The sequence below is a fragment of the Macaca thibetana genome, chromosome 18 (assembly GCF_024542745.1).
Source record: "Macaca thibetana thibetana isolate TM-01 chromosome 18, ASM2454274v1, whole genome shotgun sequence".
In the NCBI taxonomy this organism is placed as follows: Eukaryota; Metazoa; Chordata; class Mammalia; order Primates; family Cercopithecidae; genus Macaca; species Macaca thibetana.
The window spans coordinates 58,070,569-58,084,958 of NC_065595.1; the positions used below are offsets into that span (position 1 = coordinate 58,070,569).

Below are 14,390 nucleotides of genomic sequence, written 5' to 3' on the forward strand. Positions count from 1 at the left end.
GAACTAAAGTGCCAGCAGCTGTGGAGACTAAAGATAGCAGGTAGAGTGGTAAGAAAGGAACTGACAAGAGCTTGGCAAACCAGGGTAAGAAATACCCTGAGGGCACTGGGAAGCCACTTAAGCCAGGGAGAGGACCAAGCCAACTGGCTCTTGCCAAAGATCTCTCTGGAGGGAGTGTGGAGAATAGGCCGGGAGGAGAAGCCAAGGTGAGAGGCAGAGAGACTCCTGCAATGATCTAGGAGGAAATGATGGCACCTGATCTAGGGATGCAGACAGCTAGGAAGTTTGAAAGAGTTGCAATCAAAAGGATTTGGTGATTTATTTGAGATGAGAGTGGTGTTGGAGAGGAAGAAATTAGGGAGATGCCTAAGTTTTCTGGCGATACATGTGGCACCTTAGCTGAGTAGAAAACAGATCTGTGAGGCTGGAGGAAGCAAAGATGATGATTTTGGTTTTGGACATTTGATGTGGAAGAGCCTGAGGATCCTGGGAGACAGTCTATGAATCCAGAGCTCAGGAGAGAAATGTGAGCAGAGAGAAAAATACCTAAAAGTTGTTGGCATAAGGGTAGCGATTACAATGTGAGATTTATTTTTACAACAATCCTTAAGGCAGATATTACTACCCTTGTCTCCCGATAAGGAAGCTGGGGTTCGGGAACCATAAGTAACTTGCTCAGAATCAGTCCGGGAGCAGGAGAGCGAAGGTTTTTAATCTGTGCATTTCTACTCCACAACGCTGCTTCTGTGTAAATGCATTTTGGATTTGGCCATATTGCTTGTATGGAGTAATTTTCCACTTCTAAGAATTCTGAAATGCATTCCTTTTTTTTTTTTTTTTTTTTTTTTACAGGAACTCACATAAAGAAATGTCACTGTTTATAGCTTGAACATTGAACATTCCTTTTTCGGGGCAAAGACAAAATACATCAACTTTTTAATGAGAATTTCTTTTTGCCTGGACAGAATGATGCTTGGCCCCAGAAAGTATTATAAATGTCCTTCCAAGCCAGACCTGCAGTGATGGCAAACCTGGGTGTCATACTGACAACTTGCCTCCCTTGTGTGTCCCCTCACGCTAGACATGTCACAGGAGTGTTGGCAGAAGCAGACAGCCCATCTCCATCACTGATAGAGGCTGCCTCCAGGCCTGCTGGCTCCCTATTCAGCTACCCCTCCTTCTGGGACACCCACTGATGTCACTTGTCTCCTCTTTACGGGTATTTCCACTTCTCGCCCCACCTGACCCACAAATTCTACCTCCTTTCCTAGTCCACGTAGTGCCATAGTTGAAGGCTTTTCTAAATTCCCATTCAGAGGGAAGCTGGATGTTTATTGCAGTGACCTCATCCCTCTTGGCGTCCTCCTCCACCCCCACCCCCGCAGGCACTGCCATTTTCATTTGCATGGCCTCAGGGGTCTTCCACTGCGGCGGGACCTGCTTCGTAGCTGACACAAAGGCTCAAGCTCTAACCTCTCACACTTTCTCATATAACAGCTCATCTGCTTGTGGAATACATTTGTTTGTGATTACAGGCCGCATACAATACCACTGCACAGGGCCCATGTGATGGCCCGGCGCCATGAGAAAACACATTAGTAATTTTTTATGACCCTAGTGCAACCATGCAGGATTTCCCTAAAACAGAAAACATGAAGGGATTTTATTGTCTTGCACTATTTAGACATCCCTTATGGCTGATGCGTGTATATTGGAACTAACAGAACACAGGACTTCCCAGACATTTTGAGTTGAGAGGTTTCTGACTCCAGTTAGTGAACACCCCTGGTTTATCTACTCTGGGGGAAGCAAAATGCACAAGGAAATTACAAACAAAAGGCATCAAGGTCTAGACTATTTTTCTCGGTATAACTGACTTCTGTTCTTAGATGAGTTACTCTTAACAAGTCACTTCTGAGAGTAATGTGAGATGATAAACACTGGAAGAGACCGACCGGTGAATCCCCGAAAATTCTCACTGCTCCTTTTGAAAAACTGTCCATTCGACAAGACAGGATCTGGCTTTCCTGTGTTTTCTCTCTTTGTTTCTCTCTCTCTATCACATACACACTCACACTCACACACATACACACACACACCATCTAGTAGTGATGTCCAAAAAGAAGATAGTAGGCCTTCATTGGGTCTACGTACATGGCCTTAAGAATAAGCATATATAATTCCTACAAGAAACTATTCCATTTTTGGCACTGTTGCTGGTGTTAAACGTCCACCCAGGAGTTTTTTTGACAAACTAGCAGGAGAGAACTCGAACGATTCTAGCCCTCTGAGAGGAACTACATTGGAATGTTTTACTGCCTATCTATGAAGGACACACTAGCTCTGAATCTGGCTGCTCTGGGAGTGTGTTCCTGGGTGTCTAGGGAATGAATATAAGTCAGCCAAGAGTATGAGAAGGCAGCAGACACCATGGAGAGACAACTCGCCCTAGAAAACAGAGCCTAGGAAGGGCCTTAGGAAAAATGATGTTGCCTTGTGAATATAGAGTGCCAGTAGTTGGCATGACGGTGCCAACTATTCAAATCACATATAAATTAGGCTGCCTTTTTAAGCTGTCTATCAGCCTTCAAAACTATGCATTCCATTCAGTGACAAAGGGTGAGAACCTGGCTGAGCACTTTTGTTTTAAGAGCTATGGGAAAAACATGGGAGACAAAGCAGAATAATAAAGGACAATAATATTTGGTTTTCACGTACAATTATGCTACGGTTACAGTAACAAATTTGCCAAGGTTCAAACAGATTTAACCTCTCTTTAAAAACTAATCTGTTGGTGAGATACTGTGGCAGGAAAAGCTGTTCATGTCATCTTATTCCTAACAGAATGGAAAAGACCGGTTTCTGTGATTTTTCTCCTCCCCCTCACCTGTAGCCTCTGCTGGGATTGGGTGTGATCATTATCTCTTGCTCACAGCTCACAGGGAACATAGGGTGGGCTCGCCCTCAAATGTAAAATGATATTGATATGCAACATCAAATGTGCCCTTGAAATAGAACACTGATTTGCGTATTTCCTTTTTAATATTCAGACTCATACATGTTGCCATTTCTACTCACCAGTTACCCTGAAGGCTATGTTCTGAATGCTATTATATAAACCTTAAAAGGTATCTTTATTTAACCAATCAAACATTGGAAGGAAGCACTAGTCCAGTCAATCCTGCCAAGCCATCACAAGGAGATCCTGCTGTAAGAAGGAACTGGGTCGATCTCAGGGGCTAACCTGAGGTTAGGCTTTAGGCTACCTATGAATTTGCATCTCCTCCTTGGAGAAAGGGTCTTGTACTTTTTGGATTCACTGTGCTGGGGAGTGAAGTGGATCGCTAAACCTCAAGGGTACACCCAGAGACTAACTAACTAATCCCAGCATAAGGAAGACCTGTCCACATTCAGTACACTGGTGAGGCTGATTATATGGTGTATGTAGATGCAATTCATGAATTGGGATAGGAAGTCATGGCAACTTAATGTTGACAGTGTTGTAATGAATAAAGCGCGTCCAAAGCTTGGTAGGTTAGGTGATGCCTCTGCAAAGCATCACCATGAACCTACCAATGGAAGGACATTTTAATTGTGTTTGGCTTCTTGTATTTCAGCTTTAGATCACATAACCTGTGGAGAGCATCCGTTGGTTGGCATGTTTTGCTGAGTTCTTTTGTAGTTTATTAAATGTGGAAGAAAGAAACTCGGCTCCCAGCTATTACCTAAGATTCACAGGGCTTTGCTCAATTTGCAAATGTTCTTTCAGTGGTTGACTTCATTCCCTTCTCTCCACCCCAGGTTTGGCTATTCTTAGAACGGGAATTAAATCATTGAAATCCAAGCTTCTCAGGTTTCCCTGCCCCCAGGGAGAGTAGATTTAGAGTGTTCATAAGAAAATCAACTCATCCCTAATCAACTGGCCCAAAGAGACCCAAAGTGTTCCCCGCCCCCGCCTTTGACAATCCTTCCAATAAAACTTCTTCACTTTTTCTGTCTTTAGGTGGGGAGCTCTCTCAGAAAGTTCACACAGTGAGTGTGGTTTGTGCATTCAATATTAAAATCTAATCATTGTCTCTTGAGGGCTGAAGAATGAAAACACTGGATAAGAGCCCACCTCCTGGCTTCATGCTTGTCAGGACCAGGATCTATTAACCTTTTAAAGAAATACTGATAATAAAAAGCAGACAAAGAGAGCTATGTGAATTGGCATCTAATCAATAACGTTCTGGGTTTTTTCCCCCTTAGGTTACTCGAGCCGCATGAGCAAACAAGATTTTACTGTTCCAAGCCCTGCTGTCTTGTGCAGATCTTGGATAATGCATAACTCTCTTGCACACCCCCATTCTCTTCTGAGACATTTTATTATTATTATCATCATAGAAGAGGTCAGATTCCCTTTAATTAAAGGATATACAAGTCAGAAACTCCCCACCTCACTTTCTCCAAAATTAAGGAATTGCAAGGCCTGGGTTTCCCTCCCATTGCCTGCTGGCTGGACAGGACCCCAGTGGTAGGAGGTTGGGAGGACATGGTGCAAGGATGTGGTGTGAGGACCTGCACCGCCACTCCCAGGCAGCTGCTTTCTTTTTCTGCATTAGTTCCTCATGTTATTTGACCTAGCAACTTTGGATGTGGACTGCATCACATTTTTGGAATGATACTTTTTACTCATTAAACCTTTTACCCTATAGTTGATTTATTTCTCCTAGGCTAAAACTGGGCTCATCCTGAACAGGCGTCTTAAGCACGGCAGAAACTTCAGCATTGGTGAGTCTCCTCCGCACAACTGGTGTCATGGGATGTTCTGGTTTACCTTTAGTTTACTTCCCCTGTCTGCCATCTCATCCACTCCTCCAGCCCTTCTCTCCTGCTCTCTCCAAACTTGGTCCCAACCCTTGACCCCTACTACATATATCATCGAAAGAAGAAATGCATAGATGACTCTTTGTGAGCAGAGTCGATTCCTTATTTCAGCATGGGTGTGCCTGATTTCCTAGGTGCATGCCAGGCAGCCCAAGAGTGATGCTGGATTTGACCTGTCATCCTTAATCTCTACCGATGGGGTGTTTTGAAGCACTGCCTAGCCAAGTTCACCTTGGTGGACCCTTTAGGGGAGCACTATGATGCCAAAAGAAATCACACAACACGAGGAGGAGGGAAATGAAGGGTAAATGGTAGTTTACAAAGACTTCAGTTTTTCCATTAAAAACACAAAAAATCTATGTTCCAAACTGGGACTTGAAGTAGGTGTGGTCAGTGCTATTGGCCAGTCTCTGCCATAGAACGCTCCTCTTAAGAAAAAAAAGAGTAGGAGATTATTTAAAGCACCCAGTTACTCTCACTAAGTTCAGATCTTTTCAAAATTAGACCAAGAAAAATCCATTTCTATATCAAGCGTGCCTTCCAGAATGAACTTAACTGCACACAGCTTTTCAGGCCTGATCTGAAATCCTGTTTGAATTCCAGCCAGGCCTTGACCCCAGGGGATGTGAGAAACAGGAGTGGCGAAACCAGTTATTGTCTATTTTGTTAGATGCTGGAGTTGAATTTGGGAGCATGATTAATGCTAACTCCTTTTCCCCCTCCCTCCAGCCAACTGCTCAAATCACCCAGGCTTCTTGCAGGATAAACATGTCTGCTAGTTTGTTCCCAGGAATTCTCCTATAGTTTTCCTTGTAATATATTAATCTGCCCCTTTCATCGCCTTTCCCCCAACTTAACTGGCACCTTGCCCCTCCACTCCTTACCTGTTTGAACCTGGATTTGAAGGCTTGGATCCTCTTGGGAGTCTGTGCACATTTGTCAAAGCTCAGTCAAGGTCCCCCAAGCCAGAATGGAGCTTGCTTTTCCTGGTTTATCCTCTATTCCCAGGACCTCGGTTGTCTGTTTCTGGTGCTCAATCATTATTCCTGTGGAGGAAAGTAATTTTTAATATTTTCAATAACTATTTAAGGAACCTGAACAAATATCCACATTTTAAAAGAACCCAGGCCTAATGTGTCCTCTTTCCCCAACCACTTCCCACAGTCACCCAACATTTAAGGACAGCCTTTGATGAGGCAGCAGCTTGGCTGTGTCTTCACTACACGATTCAATATCACCACCAGCCTTTACGCAGGACTCTGCACATGGCGGGCTCTTGATAAATGGGCTCTGGTTAAGTGGATAACCTTATGGAACAGAGTTATCAGTTGAACCTTTTTATTTGTTGAGATAGGGTCTCACTGTATCACCCAGCCTGGGTTGCAGTTGCACAATCACGGCTCACTGCAACCTCAACTTCCTGGGCTCAAGCGATCCTCCCACATTAGCCTCACAAGTAACTGGGACCACAGGTGCACACCACCACACTCAGCTATTTAAAATAAATTTTTTGTAGAGGCAAGGTCTCACTTTGTTGTCCAGACTGGTTTCGAACTCCTGGACTCAAGAGATCCTCCTGCCTCAGCCTCCTAAAGTGCCAGGATTACAGGTGTGAGCCACCACACTGAGCCAGCCTAACTTTAAAACAGAGAATAATGGAGTTCCAGCATAATTAAGTGACTTGACTAACATACTGTGATCTGATTGACTTCGCCCTCTGTCCATCCCTTGTTATCTTTGTCATATCCATGGCCCTTAAAGCCACTGTCCCACTGGTACCATAAAGAGGATTGCCTAACACCACTCATTACTTCAGAAATGCATGGTGCTATTTATGGAGACAGCATGGGTGACTGACCAGCATGGTATTTTTCTTCTTGGCCTTTGGAATGTAGCCTACAGCATTTGCTCCAGAAAACCTCACACAGATTTGTGTTTGCAGAAAAGGGTCCAAAGACTTAATTATTTTTTGGGAGTGCTAGTATTTGTCCTTTGCTAACCGGGTCATCCTTCAGACAGAAAAAAATGCTGTGTACGACCCAGCCAAGGCCGCTGCTCAATGGAGTTGATGGCAGGCCACAAACTCAAGGCCCTGCCCACAGGCCTGAGCATGTCCAGAGAATGAAGTGCCAGAGGGCAGCTCTCTGTGTGCACCCCTGCATGCCTCTCTGTCTCCAAAGCCTTTGTCCAAGCCTGAAGGAGACTCTGAAAGCAATGCCCACTTGACCCTTCTTGATGGGTGTTTGCATTGAGCTGAATGAGAAAAAGGCAGCCAGCCCCTTCAGACAGAAACACCAAAGCAGCCTCCAACAGGCAGCACCATGGCCTGGGCGTCTCCGTGACTTGCAACATCTCAAAATGTGCGTTTCCATTATTATCGGCAGAAGCTGCCACATCAGTCCCTCTTGGGAAGAAGAAGTGTCATTAAGTAAAAACTTTAGAATTTCAACATGTGGTCTCTCTGCCTTCCCAACAACTGTTTTACAGATATGTTCACGTGACTAAGATTCTTGCTCAAAATCCGCAAGCATTTGAGAGTAAATTATCAAGGGCCCAGTGGTGGGCCCTGTCATCTTCAACAGTGTGTTCTTGGGAGTTCTTTGATTGGCATAGGAGGGGTTTGATCTATGAGTCCATCGGAGCTGCTGGCTGTGATGACCCTAAAGGGAGAAGGGAACTCAGAGTCTGGAGGGGAAGGTGCAGCATTTACTCTATAAATTCTTATTATATCTTCACGGTATGCAGAGCGGTGTGCTAGGTAGAGAAGGACTTATAAGCAGGCCCCCTCCCAGCTCGCTAGGTCAATTGACACCTACCAAGGAGTCTCTGTTCCAGAAGATGCTACAATTCCAAATGTGGATGTCAGCAGCCTCTAGGGTACCTAGATAGTATTTATGTCAGCAAAACTGCATTTAGAGTGACAATAATAATGTGGGTTGGTGAGTCCTCTCATGAAATCAACACTGATTTTATCCTTTCTTACATGTAGAAATTCCCAACGTGTTTTTTTTTTTCTAAAAAAAAAATCTTCAGCTTATTTTAAAGCACTCACAGCTACCATTTGTAGAGTTGTTATGATAGATCAAATGGGAGAATGCACTTAAAGAACTTTCCTTTAAAAGGCAAAAAGGACTGTGGATGTCCTCAGTAAATGATAGATGCTATGATCACCCTTATCACGTCATTGTAGTTGTCGTCATTGTTGAGTGTATGGCTCGATACTTCCTTTGCTTGCCTTTGAACAAGAGAAAAATCAATGAAGTCTGAGAGGTCCAGAGTTAAAAAGCTCCTCTTTGTACTATGACTTACGCTTTTTGAGATGTAAAGTGAAGATGAGTGTGCCTCCATTTTTTTTTTTTTTTTTTTTTTTTTGAGACAGAGCCTCACTCTGTTGCCCAGTGCGGTGGCGTGATCTCAGCTCACTGCAAGCTCCATCTCCCAGGTTCACGCCATTCTCCTGCCTAAGCCTCCCAAGTAGTTGGGACTACAGGTACCCGCCACCACGCCCGGCTAAGTTTTTGTATTTTTAGTAGAGACAGGGTTTCACTATAGCCAGGATGGTCTTGATCTCCTGACCAGTGATCCGCCCACCTCAGCCTCCCAAAGTGCTGGGAGCCATGAGCCACCATGCCCGGCTGAGTTTGCCTCCATTTTTAAACTGCTGGCCCTTGTGTGAGCAACAATGGACATCCCATTTCAGTGGGATTATCCTGCAATTTAGTACCTTTGTCAAGGAACCTGAAAAAGTCAAAGAGCCTGTGTACATGCTTCATGTCTTATTGACACCAAACCTTGGAAGTGGAGGGGAGAAGAGACTCAGCATTTTGTAAAAGTATATCATGTTCTAGGCATTTCTTACAGGCTATGGGGTGAATTCCCAAAAGTCATATGTTGTGTCCCTTCCCAAAATTCATTATGTTGAAGTCTTAGTGCCTAGTACCTCAGAATGTGACTTTATTTGGAGATAGGGTTTTTAAAGATAATTAAGGTAAAATGAAGTCATATGAGTGGGTCTGAATCCAAATATGCTTGGTTTCCCTATATGAAGAGAAGATTAGGACACACATACGCACAGAGAGGAGACCATGAGAAGACACAGGAGAAGGCGGTCGTCTACAAGCCAACGAGAGAGGCCTCAGAAGAAACCAATCTGCCAACACTTTGATCTCAGGTTCCAGCCTCCAGAACCATGAGAAAAGGGAACTTTGTTTTTTAAGCCACCCAGTCTGTGGTACTTTGTTATGGCAGCCGTGGCAAACTAATACAACATATATTAACTCATTTAATCCTTTGCACAAACCAATGCATTACTACCACCAATTTGTAGATAAGAAAATTCATGATTTGAGAGATAAGGAACTTGTCCATGGCCTCACAGATGGTCAAGTAGCTTGGCCAGGCTTTGAATCCAGTTCTGCTTGAGAATAGCTGACTTATGGTAACATTTTAATAAATATTAACATTTATTATTTATTATTCCTATTGACTTCAAGAAGATAATATCTAATTCAGGTAAGTACTCCACCAAGATGACTAAAGACATGCAGATCCACGAGGGTGCTTCATGTAAAACAGGAGAAAAACACATTGGCTCTCTTATAGAAAAAGTGGAACCCAAGTCCCACAAATATTGTTTGAACTCAGCATAATGTTGCCTTTACCTTCTCTAAGCCATGGATTTTTATAGAAGCCTTCAAGAAATGGAACTCATGATGTCAAAAGCACATGGATTGTAGGCAGAATAAGAGGCTTTTTAAAAAAAAAAAAAATTATGTTCTAAAAAGTGTTGTGTTATGATACATGGACACCCACTCTAAAACCAAAAATGTTTTTCCAAATAAGATCCTAAAAGTGTTTGCCCTAGTTAGTCTAAGATAGCCCTTATGGCAATGCCAAAGATTAAAGTTTGTGTTCACAGTTGTTTTAAACCAAGATATTACTCTCTGGCTTTTCAATCATATTTTTATTCCTTTTGTGCATCTCATCAAAGCATTTCGATTAGAACAAGTCATTGAGAAGGCAGAAGCCAAAATAAACAGTCGAGTTTAAATTACTACAGTGAAGGGACCACAGTTTCACTCAGGCCCAAGTTATGGGGACTTTTAATGATTCTATGAGGTTCTAGTATTTATGGAATTGGCTTGCGCATAGATTTTTTTCTTCCTGATTTATTTCTGAGTTCTAAAGCCATCCATGAATTTTAATCCTAGTCTATCTTGTCAAATTTTTTTTCTGATGGGCTTCTCAGAGGTTCCAGTCAGCTGAGGGTTTACTTTTCCTTGGAGCTTATTAACTACCATCACTTGGCCCGAACCAATAACCTCTGTCCAGCAGCCTGGCCACGTCACCCATGTTTGCTACATGTGACCCAGGGGTGCTTGCCAGCTCCGCTGCTTCTATCCCTGCTTTCAGAAGTAACCAAGAGAGGATGTCATCCATTGGAAATAAAGCTAGGGTACAAATTCATTCCCAGATGTAGTATTTGCTGGTGTCTTTCTGGGCTGGTCAGGAGACACTGTGGCGTGATTAGATACACACTTTTTGAAGATGAACAGAGTTGGCTTAAATCCCGACTGCCATCTTCAAGTCATGTGACTTTGAGTTACTTGATCAACCCAGGCCTTGGTTTCCTCATTTGTTAAGTAAAGATAACAACTACCTGGCAGTTTTGTTGCAAAGAGTAAATGAAATAACACAGGTGACGTGTGTAGGCTAACATCTGATGCAAGGTAGATGCGTAAAACGAAGACCGTGCATACATGGTTGATGACTTCACTAATGTAACTTCCAGTGCTTTCTGTGTGATTGAGATTCCATTTTCAACAGGACAAAGCCTGCTTGCAGAGGAGAAATACCACGGCAGCTTGATGTGCAATTGGGACTTAACCTCACACAAGACCCAAGAGTCCCCACGGAGGGCATTCTCCATGTGTTTCAACTTGGTGCATCATTCACCAAGCATGTTCCCTCCGGAAAAGCAGGAGACCGCCCAAGGTTTGGATGAGTTCAGGGAAGCATCTGAACTTTTTGGGCGCTATCCCATCAAAACTAGAGTTGTCTGGGTTTTGACCGCTGGGGCCAATATTATTTTCTGTCTGGGCTTTTAAAAAAGATCAGAACATTGGGTTAGTATTCCCAGTTCTCTATGTCATTAGAAGCTCTTCAGCATGAAGATTCCACTAATTTCAACCAGAATTGAGTGGATAAAAGAGATGAGTAACGTGAGAAAATGAATGAGGAGATTGGCACTCAGCGGGGGAAGTTAGGGACTCCAAGGAGAAAAATAAAAGCTGTCTTCATCAACTGGCCCAAGACAGTGTGGGGGGATTGATTAAATGTGATTCTTTCCAGCACTCTGTTCTAAACCTCTCCTACATTACATAAATCAGAGTCAGAAATATTTGAGTTTGAGTTCTATTTCTGATATCTATCAGATGGGGTGACTTCTTACAACCTCTGACAGCCTCAGTTTCCTCACTGGTAAAATAGAAATATTAGTAAATATGTAGGATCATTCATTCATTCATTCATTCATTCATCAACAATATTAGTAAAGCACTTGATCTGGCATATAGCAAGCATCTAATAAAAAGTAGTCCCCCCTTTTAAATTTTCTATGGAATCTTATAATCCATGTACTTAGATTTTAAGGATTTCATATTTATACTCCAACTTTTTTTCATTTTGCCTAGGAATATATTCTCACCTTTATAAAAAACATACTTGACCTTTTAGAAACCACATAGAAAAAATTTAAATAAGAGAATGCATTCTTTTAAAATCAAACCAATATTATCGATCCTCACTAAAGTGTAAATCTCAATCTATGGAATGTTTCTCAATTCACTTGAATGAATATTCATGACAGATACAACTTGGCTATGCCCAAATGTGTATCCAATGCCACTACGCCATAAAATAGCTTGACAGTTAGGCACCAGGATAGAAGTGTGGTCAGTGACCCAGTGCCCATGGACCCGGCACACTCCCACTACCCCCAGCTCCATGAGGGGTTCCAGAAACTTCCACTCATGCTGGATTTTCTTCCAGTGCCATGAAGGCCGGCAGAGTGAAGGCAGCCATTTTGCCTTCATAGAGTGTAGGCCTTTGCAGGGCTTTTAATACTTCCCCCAAATAGTATTGTTTGTCTCACAAACTTAAATAACTTATTTGGGAGTAGTATCCTTTTGTTTCTCCCCCATTTTGATTTTTGATCCCTTTTTCTTTCAGCTTCCTGGGTATCCTCCTGACTTATCTGGGACTGAATCTTGTAGTACTCTTGTAGAAAACTGTGATGTGAAATACCACACATTGCTTTCATTAATATGTCACATTAAATCAAAAATCTCAAATCCAAATCAAAAGTTGGATCTCTTAACGTTGTTCATACTTTAGGAAAGTCTAAGGGCTGGGAATAATCTTTCTCATGGGCCAAACACACACAGACACAGACACACACACACACACACACACACACACACACACACACACACACACTCTGCAGATTCTAATGGTTCCCAACACTTCTTTTTTACCTCCTCACCATCGTGTATGTAACATATTCCCATCAGTGGCATTTCTCCTCAAGGGCGTGACTCTGGCCAACTTGTAGCTTGAAAAAGCCCCTCTTCCCGCCCTACAGTCTTGACAATCACATTTCTAATCTCGTCAAGAGAACTGGATTCCTCCCGCCTGCTCTGAGGGCTTTATTGAGGAAAGCTTGCCCACACTGTCATGCTTTGAAGGAAACAAAATCAACACCTTAAAATGTTTTGGAGACAAAGGGTCCTTTTGGAATTCCTTCAGGGCTTGCCCAGATAGCTCCACTGACAGCCTCTCTGCAGTCGTCCTGTGTCCGCCATAGTGACTTGTTGCTCGGCCTGCCACACCTCCTGCTGGGGCCAGAAAGCTCCTCCTAGCCCCTCCTTCTTGCACGGGAACAGAGAGAAGGATCGCCAGACAAAGGCTTCGGTTTTCCTTATGAAAACACAATGACCTGCTAAGAGATTGTGTAGTGGGCCCAGAATAAAAACAAACAAAATAAAACAAAACAGAAAATTTTCCTCATATTTATAATATCAAGAGTTCAAATTTCCTGACAGCAAATAAGTCAAGGAGGCTTATAGGGGAAAACAAAATAAAGCATATCTCCTTGGGAAGGGTTCTCAGAATATTTCACTTCCTAGAGTTGCCTGAACTGTGACCTGTGAGAATGCACCAAATGAGGCTGTCATTCACGGCCTCTCCCGTCCCTCTCATCTTTTCCATCAAAGAACAAGACTGACACAAGAGAAAAAAAGATGGCCGGCCTGGTGGTCCACGCCTGTAATCCCAGCACTTTGGGAGGCCGAGGAAGGCAGATTGCTTGAGCTCAGGAGTTCGAGACCAGCCTGGGAAACATGGGGAAACCCCATCTCTACAAAAAATACAGAAGTTAGTCAGGCGTGGTGACGCATGCCTGTAGCCCCAGCTACTCGGTGTGGGGGCGGGGGTTGCTGAGGTGGGAGGATCACTTGCACTTGGAGAGGTTGAGGCTGCAATGAGCCGAGATCCCGTCATTGCAGACTCTGTCTCAAAAAAAAAAAAAAAAAAGAAGAGAAGAGAAAAAAGAAAGAATGGCAACACTTGCCATATCAGGAAAGAGGGTAAAAGAGCAGAAAAAAGAAGGAAAGAGATTAACGGACGTAATAGGTAGGGGCTGACAACAAAATGCCATTTTCCTGGAAGGGAAGCTTTGTGTATCTGGAAGCTTTGTGTGTCTTTTTGTCTCTGCCTGGCTTTGTGTATGGGGCTGGCATCAAAACCTGCCCTTTGAGCCGGTGATGCATTCCTGCCCACAGCCTTGCTTCAACTAATTATGTCTTTTATTTCAGTTGGAAGAAAAGGGCATCTTTCAAACAAGAAGATGGCTTTGGCTGCCCTTGTGGACCTGTGCTTCTCTGTCTGGGCACTGCCTGTTTCTGGAAGGTGTTTCCTCTCAGCCCGGAGTTATAGGTACAAGAGCACGCAAGAGAGCAGACAGGTAAAAAAAAAAATCGCGTACTATCTAATTGTAAACTGTGGTCAATGTTATGCCATTTTCTATGAACAATTGTTATTAATACTATGGTAAAGGTCAGTCTCATCCAAATATCAAATTTATATTTTAAGTCTTCACAGGTAGGAATAATTGCCACTGATACCTAGTTTCTGATTTATTTATTTATTTGAGACAGAGTCTCATTCTGTCACCCAGTCTGGCGTGATCAGGGCTCACTGCAACCCCCGCCTCCCGGGGTCAAGTGATTCTCCTGCCTCAGCCTCCCAAGTAGCTGGGATTACAGGCCCGCCACCATGCCCACCTAATTTTTGTATTTTTAGTAGAGATGGGGTTTCACCATGTTGATCAGGCTGGTCTTGAATCCCTGACCTCGTGATCTTCCCACTTAGGCCTCCCAGTGTTGGGATTAAAAGGCGTGAGCCCGCACCGGGCCCCTAGTTTCTTATTACAGCTAAATTCTATTTTTGTGGCATGAGTTTGATAC

The 14,390-nt window shown here is 43.3% G+C and overlaps 1 long non-coding RNA gene across 1 annotated transcript in view; it reads left to right on the forward strand.

Moving 5' to 3' along the window:
• The window catches only part of LOC126941452 (uncharacterized), a 391,778-nt gene extending 380,909 nt beyond the window's left edge, over window positions 1–10,869 (forward strand). Inside the window, exon 10 of the long non-coding RNA XR_007721308.1 lies at window positions 10,693–10,869. This is a non-coding gene — a long non-coding RNA (uncharacterized LOC126941452). The remainder of the gene's footprint in view (window positions 1–10,692) is intronic.
• The last annotated feature ends 3,521 nt before the right edge of the window (window positions 10,870–14,390 follow it).